At 45.8% G+C, this 26859-nt stretch overlaps 1 protein-coding gene across 13 annotated transcripts in view; it reads left to right on the top strand.

Annotated features, from left to right (window-relative positions):
• Nucleotides 1–26859, top strand: part of Atxn7l1 (ataxin 7 like 1) — a 214293-nt gene that overhangs the window by 118731 nt on the left and 68703 nt on the right. The gene's annotated exons all lie outside the window — the stretch shown is intronic.

Raw genomic sequence — 26859 nt, 5'->3', positions numbered from 1 at the left:
GACGGACGTCTGCTCCCGAGAGGAGAGCTGTGGAGTCTGCCCTCACTTCCTCTTCCTCCCGGCATTCTGTTCTGTTTACTCCACCCACCTAAGGGTGGGCCTATCCAATGGGCCTAGCAGTTTCTTTATTGCTTAGCCAATGAAATCAACAGATTGATATATGACACTCCCACATCAAGAAAGGATATCTATTCAAGTATGGATTCTCTCATTGCTTGCTCTGTTACTTTTTGCTTTGTCCTGTATTTATTCTCTCCCCACACTGTAGTGATATTTCATTTGTATTTTAATAAATAAAACTTGCCTGAAGTTCAGAGTGTAAAACAGCACTGATCAGCCTTACGGGCCAGGCAGTGGTGACACACACCTTTAATCCTGGTAGCCACACTAGTTTGCTATAGAAACAGGGTAGTAGTGGTGCATGCCTTTAATCTCAGCACGGGAGAGGAAGATAAGACAGGAGGAGACAGCTCTCAGTCACAGTTCTTTCTGAGATTCCTGGAGGCAGGATCACCATTTGGGGCTGAGGTTGAGGTAAGAACCAGTAACTGGCTGTTTTGCTTTTCTGACCTTCAGGTTGAACCCCAATTTCTGTCTCTGAGTTTTTACTAATCATGCTACACCACACCCTCTTTTTCTTTCCCTCTCCCTCCTGCCCTCCCTCCCTCTATCTCTTCCTCTTTCCCCTTTTCCTCCCTCCTTTCAACGCCCATTGATCTTGACTACTATTTGGAAGATTTACACTATCTTCCTTTTCTGAAGACATCCTGGCCTGACAGTGGTACAAGTCAATCTTGAGGGATCACTTTCATTTCTGGTCAAGCTATATCTCACAAGACCAAAGCCAGATACATCAAGGATTTGTTTGAAAGAGACAGGAAAGAGATTTGGGGACTGCTGAGGCTTCTGAAGAACATGGAGTGTACAGAGCCAAGGGGGCCCCATCTGGGATCCAGGAACACGGGAGATGCTGATGATCTCTTGATTTAAATTTTAACCCGAGATGATTGATGATCTACTTGGTCTGTAGACTGCCTGTCCTGATTACTGTCCAGCTTGGGATCTTTGAGTGTTGGCACATCGTCCTCACCATGACAGCAGCTGCCTGGACTCTGAGGCTCACTGAGAAGCCGTCTGAGTTTGGGTTTGGGTTTGTTTGTGTGGGATTTGGGTTTGTGTTTAACATTTTCTGGCAGAGAGTCTCTTCCATGTATTTGGGACCTCACAGTAGAGAAAGAGCGTTTGTGTTTGGTTCATCTCCACTTCCTGGGACATTCCCAGCAGCACTGTGAGGTGGGGCTGGAATGAGACCTTAAACCCATGCTTACCAGTAAAGAAACAAACACTCAGAATTCAGTGGTTTTTCAAAAAAGTTAGTCAGTGGCACATCTACAACTAAATGCTGAAATTGCCTGCAGTTGGGAGGATTATCCATCAGGACAGAGAGACAAGGTGATGGTACACATACAGTCTTAGGCATGTGGTGTCAAGCATCTGATGGGGACTCAAAAGCACTGGAGAGGGATTGGATAGACTGATGGACAGATGGATGGAAAGACGGATGGAGCACCTGGAGGACACAAAGTGGGTATTGATTGCTTTTGTACCCTTGTGTCCACCAGTAAGTATTTGTTTAATGAATCGTCTACTTAGTGTACCTGAACTTTAACACAAGTCACAAAAGATTTTCCAGAAAGGAAATTTAAAGGAGTCAGGGTCTCACTGTGTCCCTCGGGCTGGCTCCAGCCCTCCTGCCTTCGTCTCCTCAGTAGATGGGACCACAAACATGCCCTTCTGCACCAGCTCTGAACCGGAGAAGCTGACGTGCACAGTGTGACGATTTGCCATCACTTAGCGTCTCACGGTATTCTCTGTTTGGCTACATCAAAAGATCATCCATCCGGGGAGTTGCACCAGTGGGTAAGACCTGGGTTCAGTTCCCAAGAACCTCGGTACATCCGGGTACAGTAGCACCAGCCTGTTCTCCCAGTATGGCAAAAAAAAGAGGCCAAGACAGGAGACTTCAGACACTCACAGCCCAGCTAACCTAGAAGTAAGAGCAATGAACCACAAAGCTGTTACATCTAAAAACAAGGTGGAAGGTAAGGATAACATCCGTGGTTGTCCTTTGACCTCTGCGTGATTGCCCTGATCTATACAGACATGCATCCACATCACACAGGTTTTTAACATCCGCTTGTTTCTATAGTTCTTCCCTGGGTACCACATGCCTGCTATTGCCCACAAAGCACTAGATTCCCTTCCGAGTGCTGGTGAGACCACAAAGAGTAAACACAAAGTGCTTGCTCTCATGGAAATCACCCTCTGTTTGAGGACAACAGAGAGTGAGCAGCTAAGCAGACTCTATATTAGTACCGGGGGAGAGGCAGTGTGGCCCCTTCGGGGTAAAAATGAAGCCGGCTAATGATGAGGTGGTGGTTGCTATTTTAGCCGCTAAGGTCTCTCTGGCAGAACAACGACGCTTAAGCAGAAACTCGGGAGTGGAGTGGGCGAGTCATGCAGGGAAGTAAACAGGTGCAGGGGCACCTGGGTAGGAGCATGCTCAGTAGGAATGAATAACTACCAGGAATCCATTGAGGCAGACGGCTATAGAAGATTAAAAGGTTCTGAGCAAGGCTGTGGCGATGGCTCGGTGGTTACAAGCATTTGCTGTGCTTGTAGAGGACCCGGGTTCCCAGCACCTGTAGGACAGCTTACAACAACCATCTGCAGCTCCAGTTCCAGGGGATCTGACTGCCTTCTTCTGATCTCTGTGTGTACTGCACACACAGTGCAAAGACACAGAGACAAGCACTTGTACTCCTGAGACCAAAATAAATAACTAGTTTTTCATTCTAAAAGGAACAGGGAAGGACTCCCTCCCGTGGCAACTACTCCCACCATCTAAAGCAGCTCCAGGGAGTCTAAAGGTCCCACAGTGACCCTGTCCTTGTCCCCATCCGATAGAGATTCCATTCTGTTTACAAATGCTCACTTGTAGGCAACTACTGAATCCCCAAAACTCAAATCTCTCTCTCTCTCTCTCTTTCTCTCTCTCTGTGTGTGTGTGTGTAGTTAACCTTATAAGTCTGAAATCTGTACTTAGATTTTGGCTTTTCTTTTCTTTCTTTTCTTTTTTTTAGAAGAAATAAAAGATAATGTATGTTAAGGGTATCCTTTAAAAAATAGACTTTGTCTTTTGAAGGCCTCTTTTAGAGTTACAGAAGCAAACAGTTTCCTGTGTTTACACCTCACATCAGCATAGGACATGTACTACCATTGATGAAGCAGCCTTGGTTCTTTACTATTAACGGTCATTTGCTCAGAATACCTTAATTCTATGTAAAGTCCATTTTCTGTCCTGGCTCTCCTCTGCCTTACTTTTGGTCAGCATGATTCTTTAGACTCCCAGGCCATACCTGTTCCTCTGGGTTTTCTAATTTTTATCAGCTTAGCATTTTGGGGACATGGATATCATAGGATATCACAGGATGCTCTCTGTTAAAGGAATCGTGCTGGTGTTTTCTTCATGACTAGACTAGCGTTAGGCTTCTGAGGGTAGAGAGTACAGGAGTAACTTGTCCTCACAGACAGCAAACTGTAAACATGGCCTTTCTTCTCCTGACTGAAGACGTTTCTGAGGTGGCCTTTGTTAATTTCTCCCAAAAGTGACTCTTTTCTCTCCTGACCAGCCTTTCTGTGCCATATTCCTTAGAAGAAATCACAGAGTACAGGCCACTCAGAGTTGAGCGTTGATAGACAGCCCCTGTCCTTGTGGGAGGAATGCCCAATAAGACACATTTGGGATTTTTCTACAAGGAAGAGGTGTGTGTTCTTCCCCATTCATCTGTTTATTCAATCATTTATTTGTTAATTCTTTAATTTGGGACCAGCAAAAATAGTTAAATGCGCTTGCGGCCAAGGTCAATGACCTGTGTTTGAGCAACAAAAGCCACAGGGTGGAAGGGGGGAGCCAATGCCACCAGCTTGTCCTCTGACCTTTACACACGCAATCAATAAATGTAATTTTTAAAAAATTAATCTTTATTTTAGACTATGGGTTGTCATTTAATACTACTTTATCTTGTTGCTCAGGTCAGTTCAGTTTGGGTCATATTCCTATCATTGGAAGCTGTAATTATTTCTTGTTAGAATTATATCATTTTTTTCTGCTTTCCGGGATTGTGAGATGCTCCAGGTTCATCTTGTTTATTTCCTGTCCCTGTTTGAGACTCAATTTCTCCAGAGTCTCAGTTCCTTTCATCGAAGAACAACCCTAGGAGGCAAGATCAAGGGATGGGGTATGGTCTCTGCCTCTGCGTGTTTGAGCTTCTAGTCTCCCACTTGACTGACGAGTAGAGAAATAAGTTGTGTGTATCCTCACCCATGCATCTATATGTATACGTAAATGCTACATACTTATAAATGTTTCTGAATGTCACACTACCTGTGTTAGTGAAGCAGGAATTCATCCCGGTGTCTCCAGCTCTAACCCACTCCCCTAAGGATCATTTTAGACTTTGCCCTTTATTAGTAAATTTCTACTGCAATAGTAAGAAACCTGGCTGCCAACTCAGGCTGTTTATTTTCTTAATTGTTCAGTTCCAGTATACACGGGTTGCAGTATCAGAATCATAACCTGTGGGAACCGGTTTTATCAACTCCAGGACGGTGCTTATACACAGGTTGCTTTGCCTTTAATTTTATAGACTGCTGTTTGCAGAGTTACTAAGTCAGCACTTCCCCTCAGTCCTCTTTGGTGAGGCTGCTTCTCACACTTGTAATTCAGTTCAATTCTCTGGTCACCCTTTGCATTGCTTCCTTCCCGGAGCAGAGAGGACACTTTAATTTAGCATTGTTTCCAGCTGAATAACACATTCAGAGGCAGCTTCAGCGAGAAGCAAAGTGGGAACACGCATTTCTTGTCGTTTTTCTTGTTTGTTTTTAATAAGCATTTCTTACATCACACAAGTAATTCATTAATACAGCTAAAATTCCCTTTAGTGCCACTCCAGGGTCAGCCCAGGTCTCAGTACAAATGCTGTTATCATTCTAGGAGACTTGTCTCTCTGGATATTTTACTTTCATATTTATATCCATGGATGTGGACCTACAGAAAATGTCCGGTGCTGGTATGTATCTTTTTGGCTTTTTAGTCTTGCTATGTAGCCCAGGCTGGTCTTGAACTCACTGTGGAGCATAGTCTGATCCTGAGCTCCCAGTAATCCTCCTGTATCAGAGTGCTAGGATGACAGGGGTGTTCCTGTTCATCTGGCCTTGACTCTGTTACCCTAGATGATAGTGTGACAGCTAATCTGCACTGTCAGCTTGACTGGATTTTGAGTCCTGTGGAAGACACACACACCGTTCAGCAAGTCTGTGAGGGTGTTTCTGGGGAGCTTTATGTGAGGCAGGGAACCCCAGCCCAAGTGTGAGCAGTACCAGGTCATGGGGTGGGGTCCTAGTCTAAATAAAAACAAGGGGAAGAGAAGCAAAGTGGATCCCAGCCTTGATCTCTCTCTGTTCCTGATGGTGGACGTGATGTGACAAGCTGCCTCTCATTGCCACTGCCCTGTCCTCCCCTTCGTGGGGAACTAGAGTACTGGAAATGGTATATCAGAATCAATTCTTTCTTCATTAAGGTTCTCCGTTTGTTACAGCACTGATGAAGATGAGTAATACAGGCACCGTGTATAACTTCTTACTTTTCTCCCCTCAAGCCACTCTATGAGGATATATTTCAGTCTGTGCATCACTATTTGCCTTGTAAACAGACTGCACAGTTGAATGCCTTGGTTACCTTTCCCCCACCCCACCCCGCTGGTGATAATGGCTGTGCCACCCAGTGTTTCTTCAAGAACTGCTGGATTATAGAGATACACATTTTAATTTTAAAAGCTTCTGTCAAATTGCCCATCAATATACTCAAACTGAGGAGAAAAAAAATCTCTGTATTATGTGACTGAGTGGGGCAGAATCAGGTTGCTAGTTTTTAATTTGTCTGAATGTTCCTCTCTAGAGAATAGTAGCTAGAGGGGGGGTAAGACTCATTCTCTGTTATTTAAAAGAACCTCATGCTGTGATGATTTCAAGTGCTTTAAAAATGTTAATAGTTAAATTGTTAGAAAAGGGGGGTGGTGTGGTGTAACAGTCTCCTTGGAGTTCATTCAACTGCTTCTGAATAATGGCTGCCACAATGGGGTGAATCTACACGTCTCAAGCACAGGTTGGGACATCCAGGAAGTGCTTCACCCTTAGTGAGCCGGTGGTCACGAGGGATTATCTTCTGAAAACTGGGTGGAGGGATACCCTTCGCCAGTTGATTATTCAGGGCAGTTCTGACCTGCGTTTTCTGGAACATTCTTGTGGTTTGTTTGTTTGCAAGTTGACCAGAAGGCGTGAAACCCAGCCCCAGGAGACATGTGAAGGTGACCCCACAGCTGCCCATACCTGGTTCCGCCCACTGTCATCTCAGATTCTCTTCTTACTGAGACACCCGTACAGTAGCTTGTGATTCTTGAGGGTTGGGGACTCTGGGAGTGATGCCTTCGACCTGTCCCTGGCTCTAAGAGGTCTGTTCTCAGCTTCACTCCCATGGCCAGCTTTGTGCTCCTGAAATTATTTCTTAGCTGATTGGGAGTTTGGGTAGATGTGTGGATGCTGACAGCTTGCTATGCTGCAATTTAGTCAGAGCAGGAAATTAAAGTCACTGAGGACATCCTTGTTCTGATTAGACAGGACCAGGTATGTGCTTCACATTCAAAGACTCGCTGCCTTCTTCAGAAAAGGAGGCGACCTACCAACTGTGGAAACATGAGCATGCCATCGGAGAGTGGGGATGGATTCCTGTTTGAGTTTTTTACAGAGCGCCATTTATTGGAACTCTGGAAACAGGGTTTTTTGTCTCCCGATATCCTTATAGTCCCTGCGGGCTGCAGGGTAGAGAGTATAGAAGACTTGGAACTGTCTGGTGATGATGGCTTCTTTCTGTACACCTTGGTAACGAATGGATTGAATTTATCTTCTAGAGAAGATATGCCCAAATCCTACCCACTCCCTACCCGTGAATATAACCTCATTTGGAAAAACAGTTTTCAGGTATCATGAGATAGATTAACTAATATTGGATGGGGGTGGTTTCTAAAGGGTGACTGGTATTATATCTCTGAAAGAGACCTGAGAGGAGGGCTGGAAAGATGGCTCAGCAGTTCAGAACGCTTCCTGCTCTTCCAGAGGACCAGAGTTTGCTTCCCGCTCCGACATTGGGTAGCTCATGGAAGCCTGTAACTCCAACTCCAAGGGGTTCTGATACATGACCACGTGTGTGTGAGAGATAGATGGGTTCTGACACGCATATGTGCTCACATATTCATGAGACATAGAAGGAAGACGCAACAGAGACACAGTTGGAAACTGTAGCCACAAGCCCTGGAATGGCAGCGATTGCCAGTAACACCAAAAGCCAAGAAGGAAGCCTTTTGTGCGCAGATGTGTCACTGTGATGGGTTTACTAAAGAGCTGGATGGCCAATAGATAGGCTGGAGAGAATAGGCAGGATTTCCGGGGAGAGAGGAAGAGGAGAAGGAGGAATCTCTAGAGGTGTTGATTATGCTAACAGACTTGGAGCAAGTCGGACCTTCCGTACTGAGGAAAGGTAAAAGCCTTGTAGCAGAATGTAGATTAATAGAAGCAGATTAATTTAAATTATAGGAGCTAGTTGGAAAAAGCTTTTTGTAATTAATAATAAGTCCATTATTTATCATAAGTGTCATTATTTGGGGGCTGGCGTTACAAAGATAGTCCATCTTGAAAGCTTGCGACAGCCCTAGGAGAGCCAGCCCTGCTGACATCTTGGTTCAGATTCCTGGCATCCTGGATTATTAGAGAACAGAATCGTTTTGAGTCACCCAGCCTGTGGTGCTTTGTTACAACAATCCTGGGAGACATATTTTAAGCCCAAGTGTTCTGCTTGCATCAAGTAGAGATTAAGTCTCTGTCTTCCAGATTTAATCCAACCTTCTCTGCAGGCACGGCTACTCCCACCCATTGGGTGTCTCAGCAGTGCGCAGACTCGCCAGCCTGCCAACTTTAACCCTGGAACCCCATTCACCGGCCCAGCAGGGCAAAGAAGCAGCTTAGGCTGGGACTGAAACCCACAGACAAACAAAATCAGGAGGGGTCATCTCCACACTCCATGACATTTACAGCGAAGAGGTTAAGGGCCATGGTGCCAAAAATGCTTGTGCCAATGCCAAACACATGGGGTTTGCCAGAGAATACACAATACAGAGTCCAGAACTTGGTGTAAATACTCAGTGACCTCTTCCCTTGGCTGATATTTTCCAAAATATCGTTCAGGACTCTCCTGCCTTCCATAACCTCATAAAACTATGGGATCTTAAAGCTGCAAGGACCTGTGATGTGACTCAGCCCACCCTCCCATTTTATTTACAAAAATAACATCTGCTATTTGTCGAATAATAATACGAACTATTCCAAATATTTATTGAACGTATACGATGTTCCAGGAGCATCTCTAAGCGCTCTGTGTGTTAGCACTTGGCAGCCATCACAGGAATGCGTTGCTGTAGCAACTCTCAATTTACATTATACTATATTCTCAATTTATAGATTAGGAAACTGAGGCACAGAGAGGAAAGGAACTTGTCCAGAGAATCAGTTAAGCAAGTGGCAGAATCAGGATTCCAACCCTGATTTTCTTAACAGAGCCCTAAGCCCTTCCGGTCTGCAAAGACCCCCAGTGTCAAGCTAGAGCTTGGGGACCTGGACTGGAATGCTTAAAAGCAGACAGTGCTGTAACTTCTTCATGTAGACCCAACTTTAAATACACACACGCACACACACTTTTATCTTCATGACAGCCGAAGGCAGAAGAGGACCTGTGACTTAATTCAAATGCATTTTGGAAGTCATGAAGATCAGCTTCTTCTTGCCACGAGTCGAATTACAGCAGCAGTGAATTACAATGCAGGTGGAGTATTTGCGAAGATGAGAACCTAAGTAGAAACCTGTGTGTGTGCACACGCACAGGAACACACATCTAAGGAACGCCAGTCCCTTCTGAGAGGAATGGAGCTCAGGGGGTGGTCTGCCAGTTCTTAGTACTATGAAGAACTTCCCAGAAGCCGGCTGGGTCTGTGAAGGGCCGCTGCAGTCAGCACTTGAAAGAAGTGTCCAGCCAGCCATGTTGTCCCAAGCTGAGAAGGCAGCAGAAGGGAAAACAGACCCTGCGGGGTTTGTCTGGCTGGGCAAAGCTGTGAGCCTGGGGCTGCCAACCAGCCCCTGGGATGTCTTCCAAGCTTTCCTCTACATCTCCATTCTGGGCTCGGGTGTTCATGGTTTCTATAAAAGAAGGTCCCCAAAGAATACCCCACATCAACGCCAGCATATGTCCTGTGTCCATTTAGCCTGGGACATGGCCATACAGCAAGGCCTCCAGAGTGTCTGTGGTCAGTGCCCTATATAAGAAAGAGGGGACTCCTGGGGAAAGAACTGCTCCATGGTTTCATAACGGTTACCAGTGATGACCTGCCACAAGGTGCACTGGGCTCAATGTTCCAGGGATCATTCAATTCCTCCCTTCTTCCTACTTTTCTCATGGAAACTGGTGGCCAGGGTGGTGATCACAAGCCAGATATTTGGGGGGACTTCCCTGCCCTGAATGTCAACTTGTGGTTCTTGTATGTCCTCTCTTTCTTGTGTCAATCAACTGACCGTTCAGTGGCTCACAGAAAATGTAGGGAAGGCCTCCAAGCCTGTGACATACTATGGGACACCAGCCCTGGTGTGACCGTTCTGTGCCTGTGGGTCCTCCCATACAGGCCGTTGGAATGGGGACGACCACAGGGAGGAAATCCAACAGCGACATGGTCTGAGCGGAGAGAGTCAGGGTGACCCTTCTCAGCTCTTCCCAGTGTTTGCTGTGGCTGTCAGGTAGGTTGAACACCAGGAGTTTTCTAGCCATGTACTAAAGACAACAGCTCCGTTGAGGTAGAGAAGTACTGGGTTACTGACTCCAATGTGGAGATCTGTCTGCTTGGGTTTGCCTTTTACAGAAATTAATGATTTAACCACTTGCTCTGAGTAAGACTCTTCTGAGAAGGAGCCCTGGCCCTAGAGCTACCCTGTCTACATTCAGGATTCCAGGCTTGGCTGGGGGTGGAGGGCTTGCCTGGCACCAGAAGGTGTGATGGGTCATGCCTGTGATCCTAGTACTTGGGAAGTAGAGAGTGCGGAATCAGCAGTTCAAGGCCATCTTCTGTTGCTTAAGGAGTTTAAGGCCAGTCTGGACGTCAGGGGAACCTGTCTCAGAAGAAGAAACTAAAAACAATCCTGGTTCCAGATTCTATCCGGTTCCACTAAGGTGTAATAGAGTGTTGGAGCCTACAGAGCAGGAAGACAGAGAATGTAGTCACTCCAAGGTTTAGAAGAATCACAGTCAGCAGCATGGCTGGACGAGCTGCCTTTCTAGGCACCAGCGGTGAGATCGAAACAAAACGTTCTGAGCCACACTCCTCACAGTAGGGTTTTCTCAACACTATACTTTACTGGGAAGTAGAAATCTCTAACAACAAGTTTTCCCACTTTGCTACTGACTTTTCTCAAGGTGTGGGTTTTATCTTTCTTCTGTGTTTGAAGAAGTCAAATCCTAACCCTCATGGCACTTTCTCTGTTGCAGGCACATGCCCTGTTGGAATAGGTATCAGATTGGCTGGGAATATACATTCCTTCCCAGGCCTGCCCCTCCTCTCGAGGAAGGCACCTTTACCGTTGCTCCTACCATTCAGGAGGCAATCTAGGGCATAGTCAGCTCCATGGGAGTCTTTAGAATGTCACCCAGTGAGCCATAGAAACCTTAAAGTGTTGAAGTGGTTCTTCACCTTACTAGTGGTGCAATCCTTTAATACAGCTTCTCATGTGGTGACTCCAACCATAAAATTATTTTCATTGCTACTTCATAACTGTAATTTTGCTGCTGTTATGATCATAATGCAAATATATGATGTACACGGTATCTGATATGTGACCCCTGTGAAAAGGTTGTTCGACACACCCACAGATCGATCTCAACGCACAGGTTGAGACTCACTTGAACAACAGTGCCTTGCACAAATGTCTAATGATGGTTTTATCATTGTGAGAGTATCATGAGTGTTCCATCACCACCAGCCCTCAGACAGGTAAGGCAGGGTCTAGTCCATGGGACCCTCCCTGCCTGAGTGTGGAAAAGGGGGGTGTGGCGAAGTCAGTGAGGCCCTGCGATTGAGGGAAGGGGAAATGGATGCCAGCAGGCCAAAATCAAAATTTCTCTGGCAGGCCCCACACTTCTCTTCTTCATTTCTCAGTGTTTGTCGACCCCTGAGCTCCTGGTTTTAAAAAGCATCCCCAAAGATCTCCACGTTAGTAGGCAAAAATTACGAGCGCAATGAGCAATGCAAACGGGTCTCTTCCCCTGATCCCTCTCATCTTGGAATGGTATAACATGGAAATGATTGGAACCTGGTTTCGTTCATCACCTGTCCGTGACATCTGTCTTCTTGTATCCAGAGAAGAGACAGCTGTGACTGCAGAGTCCTCCTCTAAGACAGGTCCCCTTGCCTCAGCCTCTATTCTGGGCTGCAGCCCACTCCCGCTGCTTGGTTCTGTGCTTCCTGTTTTATTTTTGAGTAATTGCAGCCTGAGCCGTCGCAGGCAAAGCCTGTGTGAGAGATAGACAGTGGACTTGAATGCCAGGCACGTACCTAGCATCCTGGGTTGGCCCTGAAGAAAAGTGGCTTCCTGTCTCCTTTTCATTCCTTACCCTCTACCTGCCCGCTCAGCCTGGCCGGCTCCACTTTGCACTTGTGCTGTTAACAGGGTGAAGATGCTCCCGGCCTGGGAGGTCCAAGTCTGTGACAGTGGCCGCCATTCTAGGGAATGCTCAGTCCTGTCCTCCCAGAGGGGAAACAGATCCTGTCTTTCTGGTTCCCTGTAATCACTTGGCTCACTGGGATGGTGCCCAGGAACTCAGAATTCAGACTCCAGATTGTAGTCTCCAATTCAGACAAGAACTCCTGGAAAATGCTCTGCCCAAACTGTGGTCACTGGGCCTGGACATTGAACTTTCAGTCCCGTCCGTGTGTCCTCCAGTAGATTATCCAGGAAGAGAGAGGAAACATCTATCTAACAAAGGTTTAGAAGTCAACCTCCAAAGCTGCCGGTCATTGCTATGGTGCCGTTGCTTTAAAAGGAGATAGTAAAATGAGAACTGTATGTTTATTCTAGGATAGTTTATAGAAATATGATTTAGCGTTGACTGTCCCTCCCCGATCTCCACCACATTGGTGAGCTGCTGTTTAGCGGCTGACCGTTATGGTTTTCATGGTTATGGTGTCGTGGCACACGCCTTTGACCCCAGCATGTAGGAGGCAGTGACAGGTGTATCTCTGTCAGTTCGAAGCCATCCTGGCCTACATAGTGAGTTCCAGGACTGCCAGAACTATGTAGAGGGACCCTATCTTTAAAAAATAAAATACATAGTATTCTTAATGTTCTACAAAATGTTCACAGATTAATGAGGAAAAAGGAATATATTAATTAAAGAACGGGTATGAGTAGGCAGTTTACAGGAGATGAAATTCAAGTGGCCGGTTAATATGAGTAATGTGTAGCCACACTGGTAACCAAACACAAAAATTAAAACAAGCACAGGATATTCTTAATCTAATAAATTAATGACAAATGTGTATGAATTAATATTACTTGATTTTAGCTAGTCTTGTTATTGCAGTGCTGGGGACCAAGCTCTACAGACCCTGCTATTAGGCTCAGTGGCACAGCACTAGCTCCGCCCCCACTCTCTCCCCATCTTTTAAGGACAGTGATGCGGAGGCCTAAGAGGCCGGCACCTTGCAGGAGGCCCTGGGACTCTAGAGCAGGAGCAGGGCAGCAGGATCTCTACCAAGTCAGTGGGTACATAGACAGGGGTCCCTATTTATTGGACCTAGGGCCTGGACTTATAAGAAAATAATCAGAAATATGTGTGTATAACGTCGTTTCTAGAAGCTGGCTATCATGACTGATGTCTGTCATCCCAGCACTTAGGAGGTTGAGGTGGGAGGACTGCCAAAGTTTGAAGCCAGACTACAAAAGGAGTGAGACTGTTTTTTAAAAAAATTACGTTCACTACGGAATTATCCCTCATAGCAGAAGCCTGCAACTAGTCTCAGTGCCAAACACACAGCTGGGGCTTATTTGTACTAACTAGTATCTAAAATAATACTTTTTAAAAAGTTATTAACATAAAAATGTCTATGATGTAATACAAAATGGATGAAAGGAGATACTCAGTATGATTATATTTATTTTTATTTTATTTGTGTGTGTACGTGTTGTGCCTGTATGTATGTCTACACACCAAATGTGTGCTGGGTGCCTGAGGAGGGGGAGGGGATTGGTTGCCCTGGAACCCGAGTTATGGATGGTTGTGAGTTGCTTTGTGTATTCTGGGAATCGAACCTAGGTTCTCTAGAAGATAAGCCAGTGTTCTTAACTGCTGAGCCATCTCTCCAGCCCTGAACACATTTCTAAAATTATGTACATATTGAAAAAAAATCCTTGAGGTTTAGTCTCTTGTAGCTAAGAGTGAACTTGAACTCTTGATCCTCCTGCCTCTACCTCCCAAACCTGAGATGACAAGCTTGTGCTGTCCCACAGTTTCTGATGTGTTGGAGTAAAGCAGGAGCCATGGAAAATGCTGTTTGATGTCTGGTTCATGGTTAGGTAGCTTTCTTGTATAGCAGGACCGTCTGCCCAAGAATGGTGCAGCCCAAAGAAGCTTAGCTCCCACTACGTATATTAATAATCAAGGCATACATACAGACCAATCTGATGCAGGCAATTCTTCAGCTGAACTCTCTTCTTCTTTCTTATCCCTTCCCTCCCCTCCCTCTCTCTGACAAGGTCTCACTATAGCCCTGGAAGTACACGAGACCCTATCTCTAAAAGAAAGGAAGGAGGGAGGGAGGGAGGGAGGGAGGGAGGGAGGGAGGGAGGGAGGGAGGGAGGGAAGGAGGGAGGGAGGGAGGGAAGGGAAAAAAGGAATTCTCATCAATGTGGTCCTGATCAGTGTATTCTGCCTATAGCAGGATTAGGAAAAGAGTTTGTAAGGCACAAGTTCTTGACCCCCAGCTCTGGATTCTGATTCTGCAGTTCTGGGACGGGAGGGATTATGTGCTTCTCGCTGGTACTGAGACCTCCCTGTGGAGTTTAAGGCTTATCCGGGACTGGCGCCGCCCCACAGCCCAAGGGTGTGGCCGCAATGGAGGACGGGTTGCTGTGGCCCTGCGGATGAACCGGTACCCCCTGTGAGCCACTCAGCTCTTTCTTCCTCATCTTGAGAGCAAGGATTTACACAGCAGCTACTACAGAGCTGTGGGGATTAGCTGAGCTAAGCCGCGTGAACGACTTGAAATTGATAGTTCTCAATCAGGGTTTGCTTTAATTGGTGACACATAAACCGGAGCAGCCCGGGGTGAAGTGTGCTGCTGTTGGACTCGGACACGTGGCGAGCACGTCTGCAGACGCTTTCCTAAGCCCTGGGTGTCTCGCATAGTACCGGGGCCTTCGTGTCTCTCCAGGCAGAAGGGTAATTGGACACTTGGGTAGTATCTTGCTGTAGGGGACAGTAAATTGCTTGGGTTCAAAGGCTTATCCCCCGGAGCCTCCTGACTTGGGTGTCTTGAAAATGCCCTTGGGCATCTTGGGCTATGTCTGCTGTAGTTCAGGTAGGGAGCCAGCAGCAAGGTCCTGTGCCAGCCACCCTGTCGCCCTTGGGCCCTGAGTCACCTGTGTTACCACTGCGCCAGCTATAATAGTTCAAAGGCTGCAGGCCTAGCCTCCTTGCCGCTGCGGCTCTTAATTTAGCTACCCCCTTGTGAATCATGGGAAATCCCCTTGCTGGAATGTAAGGCAGCATTCTGGCCGTTGTCCAGGGACCCCTGAACAGACGCTGGCTCCTGGCAGAGGCCCAGCATGCATACGATGTAATCATTTCCCCCTGCCAGCCTAGCACCTTGTTCAGTGGTAGCTCCATAGTTAGACGTAGTTAGACGTAGATAGACGCGGCCTGGCCGCATTGACGTCGGCGGCGGCGCTATCCCCGGGTGGTCTAAGATTTTTGTCATTTATTCAGGAGTAAGAATATAATCATACTTAGGAATCTATCCAGGTCAGGAGCTGGCAGTCATGTGCCTAACACAACGCGTTATGCGTAGTTCCCAAGAGAAAGAGCATGCAAGGCAAGCAGGCCCGTATAGGAAATCAATGGCTCCATTAAGAGGCAGGGGCAGAAGGAGGAGAAAATGAAGGCAGAAGCTGTTATTGAAGTTTCCACCGAAAGGAACAGGCCGAAAGAACTGGGTTAGAGCTGACTAGTTTGAATGATTGCAGTGGGCTTTTAGTGTAGAGGCTGCCCCTCGTTATGTGGGAACATAACCTCGCAGGTGATGGGGAGGAAATCTTAGTCGGGAGTATAAGATGGCCAGAGGAGGTAAGGGAGGGTTGGGACTGTCAAGTGGAGACTTGCACATGGCAGTCACACTTAGGTCAGTCTTTAGTTCTGGCCAGGACAAGCCCCAAGATGGCAAAACATTAGAAATAAAGAAAACCAAGCCAGTATGATGAGAACGCACTGACCCACTGATCCCACGGCTACCTTTTGACAAGATCTTTGAGTAAAGTTTGAAGAGCCCTGTTCCAGGGCATCTGCTGTGATGTTGGGTATTGTATATCCTAAAATGGAGACATCCTAAGAGACCTGAACGTTTAACTGGAAAGCAAAGAGAATGTGCTGCCGTGTCCCAGCGCCTTCCACTTCTTAGGTGTGTGTTACTATTCTTTTGATTATTATGAGGCGAGCATCCCAGTTCTGCTCAGCACTTTGTATGAGCACATAGTGCTGCTCTCTGTAACAAAGCTTATTTGGGAGTGAGGAAACTTACCAGATTGTCAAGCTAAAGATAAAAGCCAATATTTAAATCTCCTTTCACAATGGAAAATTTGGTCGATAAATTATTCAATGATACCCTAGTTTCCTTCACCATGAAATGGGTAACCCTACATTTTTGTGAGAGGCAAAACAGTAATAAAAACAATAATAATAAATTTACACACACACACACACACTGTTCACCAGTATGGCTCACGTTTATCAGTGCAAACAGATGCTCAGCTAACAGCCCTGCGTGGTACATGTGGATGGATGAGGCCGTTAGCTACACTGAACAGACAGGAAAGATGTCTTAAATCCCAGTGTTTGGGAATGAGGGAGAATGTGAAATCATTCCATCAAATCCTTTTTGTTTTGTCTTGTCTTTATTGCAGTGCTGGGGACCAAACTCTACAGACCCTGCTATTAGGCTCAGTGGCACAGCACTAGCCCCGCCCCCACTCTCTCCCCATCTTTTAAGGACAGTGATGCGGAGGCCTAAGAGGCTGGCACCTTGCGGGAGGCCCTGGGACTCTAGAGCAGGAGCAGGGCAGCAGGATCCAGGGCCAGCTGTCCCCCAGGGCTCTGTAGCGGTTCCCCTCCTTCTGCTTCCTCCGGGAGCACCTCCCTCCTCTTACATCAGAGCCCAAACCTTGTACCCAGTCTGGCAGTGCTGACAGCAGCAGCCACCGGTTTTATTTCTGTGCTTTATTTATTTACACTGTCCTTGTTGTAAAAGGATTTAAGGCTACTTGAAAGCTGCAAACAGCAGAGCTGCAGAGAATAAACTGCAAGTAACTGAGAAGGAGGGGACAAAGGAATACAGAGTTTGCAGAAACCTAGCTGTTGCCCCCCTGCTCTTGCTGTGGGTGTCTGATCACTGAGTCGGAGATGGGTGGCCATTTTTGTGCTTCCATTCCCTTTACGTCAAACTTCGGCTGATTTGGGGTGGGGGAGCTGGTTTTAGGATGTCTCCCCCTTTGGAGACACAGATTCCCTTTTGGGATGGCTCTGAGAACATTAGGACCTCTCTGGAGGGGCCATATTTGCAAGTTTGACAGGCTTGGTGATCGCAGCAATAGCAGAGGTGTTGGGATAGTTGAAGCCAAGGCAGAAAGCCGAGCTGGGTTCTAAAACCTTCAGAACCTTTGAGACATTAGAGCGCCCTGAGCAGATGGCTTGGACTCCCTTGCTGCTTTTCCTCTGCTCATGCAGTGTGTTTCTCTTTTCGTATGGTGGTAGGAATTCAGCCCAGCGCCTCCTGCATGCTAGCTAAGCTCTCCATCACTGCGCCTTCTTGGCATGTTGGTATTCCCTGCAGGCTGTGAAGAGGAGGCTTAGAGGCAGCCAGATCCAGTGCCCAGGTCTTTCCCACTGCCTGTTCATCCATCAGACCTCTGTGTCGGCAAGATCCAGTGCCCAGGCCGTTCCCACTGCCTGCTCATCCATCAATCGTCTGGGTCATTTTGACCTCAAATGTAACAGCTCATGAGCCCAGTTTTCTCAGTACTTTTCCATTTGAGGATGAGTTTGTCTTCCCACCTCTAGGGACCCTGGACTTACCCACAGACAGGCCTTTGCTGAGCAGTCTGACACCTGAGACTTCATCTACCTGTTCAAACCCTGGTCTGGATCCCTTTTCAGTCCCTTCCTGGATTCCTCTGCTGCAGAAGAATCCAAGCTAACCCCAGCCAGAAGGCCGGGATCTGAGATGGCTCTGGTCTTGGAGACATTTAGAAATGTGCTTTCCCGGATGTCCCTGTCACTGGCATCGATTAGATCCAAGGTGCTAAATACTCCGCAGAGCATGGGGTGATAGTACCACTCTGCAGAATGATCCCACCAGAAATCTCGATGCATTCCTGCTGATAACCACTGCTAAGGAAGCAGGAGAACTAAATATTTACAGTTGTACAGTAGCGTCGGGACACTCTTCTGCAGCCTTCTTGGTTTGTGCCCAAGAGTTTACTGGGAGGAAATCACTGAATTATTTTTATCTGCACGGTGTGGTCAGAATTACATTCTGCAGGGTCGGGCTCTGCTGGGAATAGTTTATTTCATTAGGCCTCAGTCCCCCGGTCTGATCAAGCCCAAGCTCTCCTCGAGTCATGGGTTGGTCTATGTCTCAGTCTCGGTATCTTCTTCGCTTAAGTGGACAGCTCAGAGTTAGCAAGGCCTCTGCGAACCGCCAGTCCTGGCACACAGTAGACACCAGAGGGGTGCCGGCGGCTGGCACAGTATCTCTGAGCAGGAACTGGCCGCGTTTGGAAACTGAGCACTCAGAATTAAGTAGGCTATTGCCTCTCATAACACACCAATGACGACACGCTTCGGCTTAGAAATCATTTTAAACCCAGGGACTAAGAGAAATAATTAAGGTTAGCTAGCCCTCAGACTCCGGGAGACTGGTGCCTGCTGACCCTGCTTTTTCTTCTCCTTTTCTATAGACTGGCTAATTATTTCCTGATTTATTCGTTCATTATCTAACACGTCCTGGGCTCCTGTTAGTGCCAGGACTGAAATAAAGTCCTCCACGCAAGCTTTTTACTGTGTGGCGGAGGGGGCCAAGTCCATGGGTCAGTACAGAGCCACGTGCAAGGCTGGAGTGGAAGTGAGAACAGTGAGCACAGTGAGCACAGTGAGTTCTTTATAAAAAATTGTTTCAGCTGGGTAGCAATGGCACATGCCTTCAATCCCAGCACTCAGGAGGCTGAGGCAGGCGCATCTCTGAATTTGAGGCCAACCTGGTCTACGGAGCACAGAGCAAGTTCTAAGACAGCCAGGACCACACAGAGAAACTGTGTTTTTAAAAACACAACACACAAAGCAAAAAAAAAAAAATGTTTCAGAAGCCAACCATGGTGGTTCACACCATTAATTCCAGCACTCGGCAGGCAGAGGTGAGTTCAAGATCTCTGTGAGTTCAAGGCCAGCCTGGTCTATTGAGTGCTTTCCAGGTCAGCCAGGGCTACATATATTAAGATCCTTTCTCAAAAACACAGTGCATCTGTTTACTTATTCCTTCTGGCAGGGGTGTGCTTACGCTGTGGGGCACAGAGAAAGCTGAGAGGACAACGTTTGGGGATCCGTTGCCCCTTTCCACCCTGTACAACCCTGGAATCAAAGTTAGTTCATCCTGCTTGGCAGCAAGCACCTTCACCGGCTGAGCCATCTCACCCATGGTGGGAAGGGGGTTGCCTGCGGGGTCAGACAGAGGTGCAGAGGGCAGGAATCGAGTAGCTATTTAAAGTGTGTTAGTGTAAGAGCTGCATCCTGCAAGACCCAGGTGTTAACCAAGGTAGAAGGCAGGCAGGTATTCTACGGGAAAGCCGCCCCTGTACCAAGTCAAAGAGCATGAAGCAGAAGATTTCGTCGTCTAGATTGGCAGGCAGAAGGGGTGCGTGTGGGAAGGGCATACACGGAGCCTGAGTAGGCTGGAGATATGGAGCAAAGTCAGATTCCCTGGGACTGATTTAATTCACATCTCTAAGAGGTCCTTGGATATCTCTGACCACATGCCAATCAAAATAATTACAAGTGAAAGAGCTTGTAAGTTGGCTCACATAATCCGACATCCATCTAGTTTTTCCTCCCCAAAAGTGCTTCTGATAAAATGTTGAAGTACCAACAAAACTACGAGCAGCATACAATGAGTAAATAACCCAGGTCGTGAATCCTGGGAATACGGCTCTGTGGTAAGCGTTTGCCTGATGTGTGTAAGACCCTGGGTTCAATCCCAGCATGGGGGTCGGGGCATGAAGAGCGTGGCAAAAGAAAGCTTCAGTTTCTGAATGTTTGCTTTTTCTGGTAATTCTGAGTAGGGAGTATGTTTGGAAACAAATGGACCTAGCTTTACAGAAGGAAGTTTTAGCTCTCTGCATCTGGATGTGGGAGTGGTCATGTCAATTGGCATTATCAAGAGGATGAAATCATAGAATTGCCGTGATTTTTTTTTTGCTTGTTTACTATTTAGTGCTTTTACAGTACTAGCTTAACCCAGAGCAAGCAGTAGATTATTTGCTGTAAAAACGTGTTGTCAATAACAGAATGAAGAACAATGACAGGTAAGTTATTGAATTAGATTGTATAGGTGACAGAATTCTTATTCATTTGTTGCATCCACTAGACAAGCCTGTATTACTTCTTAGGGGCAGGGGCTTATGAACTACATTGTTGAAGAAGACAGAGGCTTAGCATCAGACAGAAAGACAAATGCGTAGGGGATCCCTTCCTCAAGTCTGCATGTTTCACATTTGCCTGTTGTTGTGGCTGCCCAAAGGTGCTCTGGCCAAGAGCAACCCAGAATCTTTTGGTAGAGAACAGTTGCAACTAAGAAGATTCTAGAAGACCTGATGGATGAGGGTTTTAGCTCCTCTCTGACCACCTTAGTACCACGCTCACTTCTGCTACAAACCTGGGAACTTATCAACTCACAATTTCACAAGGACAGACATTTAATTCAACCTGCTTTGTAGGCTTGGTAAAGGGCCAGCCCTTCTTGAAATCCCAATCATACTTTGCATAAACGGTCCATCAGAGGAGCTATGGAAATACTTCAAAGAGAAGCACAGCTTTCTGGGTTTATACACAGCTCTAGTGAATAGTTCTGTTGGACTCTGGGAAGCCTCCAGAGCCATTCCAAACCTTGCTGGGTTTGTCCTTAGACCACACTGTTGATACAAGTGTAGAGAATGGCCTTAAGAGCTTCTGAAAAGGCTTTTATCTTGAATACCTTTAATTTCACCATTGAAACCCCATTTCAAGCGTCATGGTGGGACACATTACAATCCTAGTACTCCAGGGCTACATAAATGTCTGTCTCAAAAACTAATAAATGAGCAACCCCTTTCTCGCATTCAATATACTATGTCTTGAGTTTCACCAGTGAAATCCACAGTGTTGGCCAGAATGTAGAAAACCCTAAGGAAGTCACTTTGGGACTGTGTCTCATTTTTATGACTTCCAGTTCAGACTTGGTAATTCTTGAGACAGTGGGAACTGATGACCCAAAGGTGAAACGTCTGGCCTATCTTTACTGTGCCCACCCAAATAAATAACAAGCTATATCAGGCGTCTCTTTTTGTTTCTGTCTATGCTTATTTTATACTCTAATTTTTAAAAACAAATTATAAGTATTGTACCACTGTATCCGTTCCCTTTGTTCTTCGTAAGATGTGTGTGTGCGCGCACACATGCACGTGTGCACGTGTGTGTGTATGTGTTTATGTCTCTGTGTGTTTAGCTGTATCTTACTTGACCATAAGGCTGAGTTTCTCTGGGAAAGCCACTGTTTCGACCTGTTACCCTGGGACCCATCCACTCAGCATCATTCCCTTTTGATAGTATCCAGTAAGAACAATAAAATGACATGGCTTCCTATTTCTAGGACGACTCTAGAGAGCTAGAGAGGTGACACAGTGATGAAGGTCACTTTCTGTTCTCGCAGAGGATCTGGATTCAAGTTCCAGCATCTGCATGGTGCTTCACAACTATTTGTGACGACCCTCTTCTGTCTTCCTTGAGCTCCCATGGGCACATGGTACACATAAACGCATGTAGGTGCACACACATGCACACAATCAAGAGAACAGCCTAGGGAAACATGTGGATCCTGTGTCTAATGGTTCTCAAGTGTGAGGTTGGGCCCGTTGCCCACCTGGGTGAATCTTGGCTTCCTTCTCTGTAAACCGAGTAATGACCACACCTGCAGGAGTGTCCATCTCTAGCTGGTTCCAAGTAAGAGATAACAAATAGAAGAACACAGGACTAGCTAGAGCTATGAATTTTTAAAAAATTTTTTATACCTTAAACCAACATTGTTTTAGCCCAGCATGGTAGTGAATGCCTTTCATCTCAGTCCTAAGGAAACTGAGGCAGGCAGATCTCTTTGAATTCAAGGCCAACATGGTGTCTCTAGCAAGTTTCAGGCCCGCCACAGCTCCATAGTGAGACACGACCTCAAAGCAAAACACGTTTGATTTGAATTCACTCTGGTGTGCAAAGTAGCTTCAGAATGCAGACACGTGAATTCCTAGGCTTTTCTTCCTGTACAAGAGAGTAGGCTGCAGCCCTTTTTGCCACAGAAGTGACTGGGAAAATCATCTACATGGGATTCTCAAAGCTCTTTAAATCTACCAGAGAAAAGATCTTGGCTAGGGAGGAGAAAAAAAGAAGAAGAAGAAACCAGTCTTTTTCTTTGAATTGCAATAATTAAACTTTTCCCATAAACTGAGACATTTGAAGTCCGTAAGTTGAACCCGGCATGAATACGGCTCAGGGACAGAATAACTGGCTAGCATGAATACGGCTCAGGGACAGAATAACTGGCTAGCGTGAATGCGGCTCAGGGACAGAATAACTGGCTAGCATGAATACGGCTCAGGGACAGAATAACTGGCTAGCATGAATACGGCTCAGGGACAGAATAACTGGCTAGCATGAATACGGCTCAGGGACAGAATAACTGGCTAGCGTGAATACGGCTCAGGGACAGAATAACTGGCTAGCATGAATACGGCTCAGGGACAGAATAACTGGCTAGCGTGAATGCGGCTCAGGGACAGAATAACTGGCTAGCGTGAATGCGGCTCAGGGACAGAATAACTGGCTAGCGTGAATGCGGCTCAGGGACAGAATAACTGGCTAGCGTGAATGCGGCTCAGGGACAGAATAACTGGCTAGCGTGAATGCGGCTCAGGGACAGAATAACTGGCTAGCATGAATGCGGCTCAGGGACAGAATAACTGGCTAGCATGAATGCGGCTCAGGGACAGAATAACTGGCTAGCGTGAATGCGGCTCAGGGACAGAATAACTGGCTAGCGTGAATACGGCTCAGGGACAGAATAACTGGCTAGCATGAATACGGCTCAGGGACAGAATAACTGGCTAGCGTGAATGCGGCTCAGGGACAGAATAACTGGCTAGCGTGAATACGGCTCAGGGACAGAATAACTGGCTAGCGTGAATACGGCTCAGGGACAGAATAACTGGCTAGCGTGTCAGGTCATGGATTCCATGTCCTGTGCCACAAGAAACGGGGTTTTTGTTTTGTTTTGTTTTGTTTTGCAACTTACCTCCTTTTTCTTTAACCAGGATCCTGCAATTGTAGCCCAGAAGGGCCTTGAATTGCAGTCCTCCTGCATTAGCTGTACAGATTCTAGAATGACAGACATGTACCACTGTGCTTAGCTCCCATGATCTTTGTTCGTGAATAGAACTCTTTCAAATGCTTAAGCGAACTGAGGTAGCTTGGGCTACAGATGACAGCAATACCCGCACAGGCACAACTCTGCCTAACAACATGGAATTGTTTTTCTAAGGTAACAATTACTTTTGTTCTTATTATAAAAGAAAGTGCCCAGCATTGTGCGTATCTTGGATGTATACAATTTTTATTTGCTGCTTAAACACTGAAACACTGAAAAGTTTCGCTATAGATTTCAGAGTGAGTTCCAGATGAGCCTCAGGTTCAGAACTGGGCTGGTGAGACAGCTCAACAGATAAAGAAGATTGCTGCCAAGCCTGACAGCCTGAGTTTGTCCTGGGGGCCCACATGGTAGAAGAAGAAAACCCACTCCAGCAAGTTGTCCTCAACCTACACATCCACACACACACAAAATACAAAACAAATAAACTTTAAAATTTAGAGACTACAAAGAAGATTATTTTTTTAAAAAAGATTTTCCTGCAAAAGCTGCCAAAATTTCAGAAAAATCTAAAAATATATATTTTGATATAAAAACTTTCCAGCTTTTCCTATGAGTAAAAGTCTGTGTTGCACATAAATGTCTATATGCATATATATTTTTGAGACAGGCTCTCACTGTGTATCCTGAATATGTGTGTATTTTATAGTTGCAAAAGTAAAAATGGAATCCTTTTATAGACATTGCTTTGAGACCTGTTTTTATTTTTTTCTCCACGTAGAATTATTTCTCCCAGGTGGTGGAATTAAAGACATGCCCCATATCTATCTATCTATCTATCTATCTATCTATCTATCTATCTATCTATCTATCTATCATCTACCTATCTATCAATCATTTATCTATATCTATCTATCTATCATCTATATCTATCTATCTATCATCTATCTATATATGTATGTATGTATCTATCTTCTATCATCTATCGACCTATTTTATATGTGTGAGGATGTATGCAGGCCACTTTACATGTGCATATCAGAGGGCAACTTTTAGGAGCCCGTTCTCTCCCTCCAACCTGTGGGTTCTAGGGATGGAACTCAGATGCCTTGGTGGCATTTTTCTGGCCCAGTTCTAATTTTAAATACCTTGTTTTGTCTTCCCTAAATCTGACAGTGCTTGTCAAAACATGTGTCCTACTTTCGAGTTTTATGAACGTGGACTCGACGCTCAGGAGGAATCACATGTTACCTGGAAATATTCACTTGTGTCTTGTAAGCAAACACATTTTCCTGCCAAGATTTCTGATTTACCCAGTGCTCATACTTTTCCAGGCAGTGTGAATGCAAATGTCATGCTATTCCCCAAACAACCTCAAATAACCCCCTTCAAAATGAGTGTTCACAAGCCACAAGAGGCACCACAGTCATTCCACACAACCACAGAGCCTTTCCAGACAGTGAGGACGTGTGGATTCCATCATTCTGTATGGTCCATGCTGCTTTGATTACACTCTATGTGAAATCCAAATTGACACCCAACTCTCTTAGCTTTTTCTTTCATGATTTTTTTGTGTTGTGTTTCAAGATAAAGATTCATGGGGAGGTAGCAAAAATGTCTAGAATTTTCTAATCTTCACTCTTTTTTTTCCAAGATAGAGTTTCTTTGTGTAACTCTGGTCGTTCAGGAACTCATTCTGTAGATCAGGCTAGCCTCAAACTCAGGGATTTCCTGCTTCTGCTTCCTGTCAATCTTCACTTCTTAACCAGTTCCCCCTACATCTTAGATTCATTGTCCCCAGTGCTGGCCCTAAGTCTTCAGTTCCTGCCAAACATCTTCATTTTTCCCTGCTTAACTACAAAAGCACGACTCTTACCTCAAAGTGGAAAAGAGATTATTTATTCTGTAGCTAACTGTGAGTGACCATGGCCTGGGAACACAGATTCAGGATTTCCCAAATATCACATTCCAACATGGTAAAAGAAAAAAAGGAAATCACAAATCCAGATACTTTGCTGGTACGTTGGTGGGTCACTCCAAAGTGTAGACCTCAGCTGCTACTTTGGTTTGTGGGAACTAGGGGTATGTTTATACATTCCAGAAGAGTCACCTACTAGTCACAGAAATGTTAGGTCACACACAGAGGGGGCAACTAATGGCTGTGATGGGGCTAAAGATGTCCCAAAACAAACTGGCTCTGGCTTGCAGCATCCTATCTTCTCTGTAGCACACAATCGGCCAACGGTCTCATACACTTCAGTGAGGTTCGGTGCTTTCCAGGAACTTTCATTCGTCACTGCAGACCAGACTGCCTGGTCATCTACACACTTCCACGTCCTCTCATAGAGAGAGCCAAGCCCTGCAGCAAGCCTGCTTCAGGGCACCCAATAACCGTCATGGTTTCTCTACTGCAACAATGAGTTTGTCCAGTTAGCATGGAGAAAGAGCTATGATGGGCACCTCAGTATGATTAAATATTTTCAGTGATCTCTGTTGAAGAAGAAACAAACCAATCCAGCAAGGCCTGTCTTTAAAAGATCTGCAAACCCAGAGCCCCCACTAGCAAAATGGACACGATAACCGCACAATGTGTAGCTGGACAGGGCCGCAGGCTACCCCTCCACATTCTTCTTAGACTACGCTTGGCTGAGGTACCAAGGATAACAGGTGAAAGAATTGGTGGGATCGGAGAGAGACAGGATACAAAGAGTGTGGAAAGGGTTACCTCCTGTTGAAACAACAGCTCTGGAGCACAGATGTGCAGAGCTTGCCCTAGTACAGAAAGAAAGCCTTCTGCGTGATCCTGGCAGGCTGTGATCTGCTACTGAAAGCCCTAGTGACAGTGAATACCAAAACATTAAGGGAGCTCTTACACATTCACGATCAACCTTTTTAGTTCTAGCATTCTGTTTTCTGGAAACGTGATAGAGGCAAATAAGGAAGGCTGGGCTGGGGAGGGAAGGCTGGTACTAACCAAATCATGTAGCCTCCCTAAGTCTCCTTCTGCTTATCCGTGAAAGAGGAAGTAACAAAGCTAGTTTTTTAGGGCTTCCTCACAGTCTGGATCAACGAAGAACATGTGTTTAATATGTGAAAAGCTCTAGCTTCAATCCCCAAGCATCGAAAGAGAGGGGTAAAAGAAAAGAGGGAGGAAGAAAGGTCATGGAGATCCTAAAGACTCACACCTGCAAAACCTCATAGGTTGAGCCCCAAGATTAAGGTGGTAGAATCTGTTCCTGCTTGCATGACACTGGGGAAGTCTAACCCGTGTTTTCCTGCTCCAGAAAATGGGGTGAGAGTAGCAGCTCTTGCCCTTCCACCTCACAGGATTCTAAAAACCAAGTCCTATGGTTTGCATGACTTGCAGAGACGTTTGTAGTCGATCAAATCAGATGGACAATGATAGAAGGTAGATGGTAGATGATAGATCGATAGATAGATAGATAGATAGATAGATAGATAGACAGACAGATTGATGATAGGTAACAACAGAAGATTTACACCTACTCCCAAATCAAAATATGTAGATGCATGCCCCAGTTCTCATGGAATTTAGTTTCCCTAAATCCTTAAGTAACTCCAAAATTTAACCTGGCTAATTGTGTTGACTCTAAAAGTAGATGGTGCTCGGTGCATTCTGGGGAAGAAATGGGAAGCCTTATTCAGCAATGGAATTTTTAAGAAATCATTTTGCAAGGTGTAAAGACCTCTCCCTATTATTGTT

This window comes from Microtus pennsylvanicus, chromosome 14 (assembly GCF_037038515.1).
Source record: "Microtus pennsylvanicus isolate mMicPen1 chromosome 14, mMicPen1.hap1, whole genome shotgun sequence".
Classification (NCBI taxonomy): domain Eukaryota; kingdom Metazoa; phylum Chordata; class Mammalia; order Rodentia; family Cricetidae; genus Microtus; species Microtus pennsylvanicus.
Note: the sequence above shows the minus strand (reverse complement) of the source record. Positions and strands in the feature narration are given on the sequence as shown.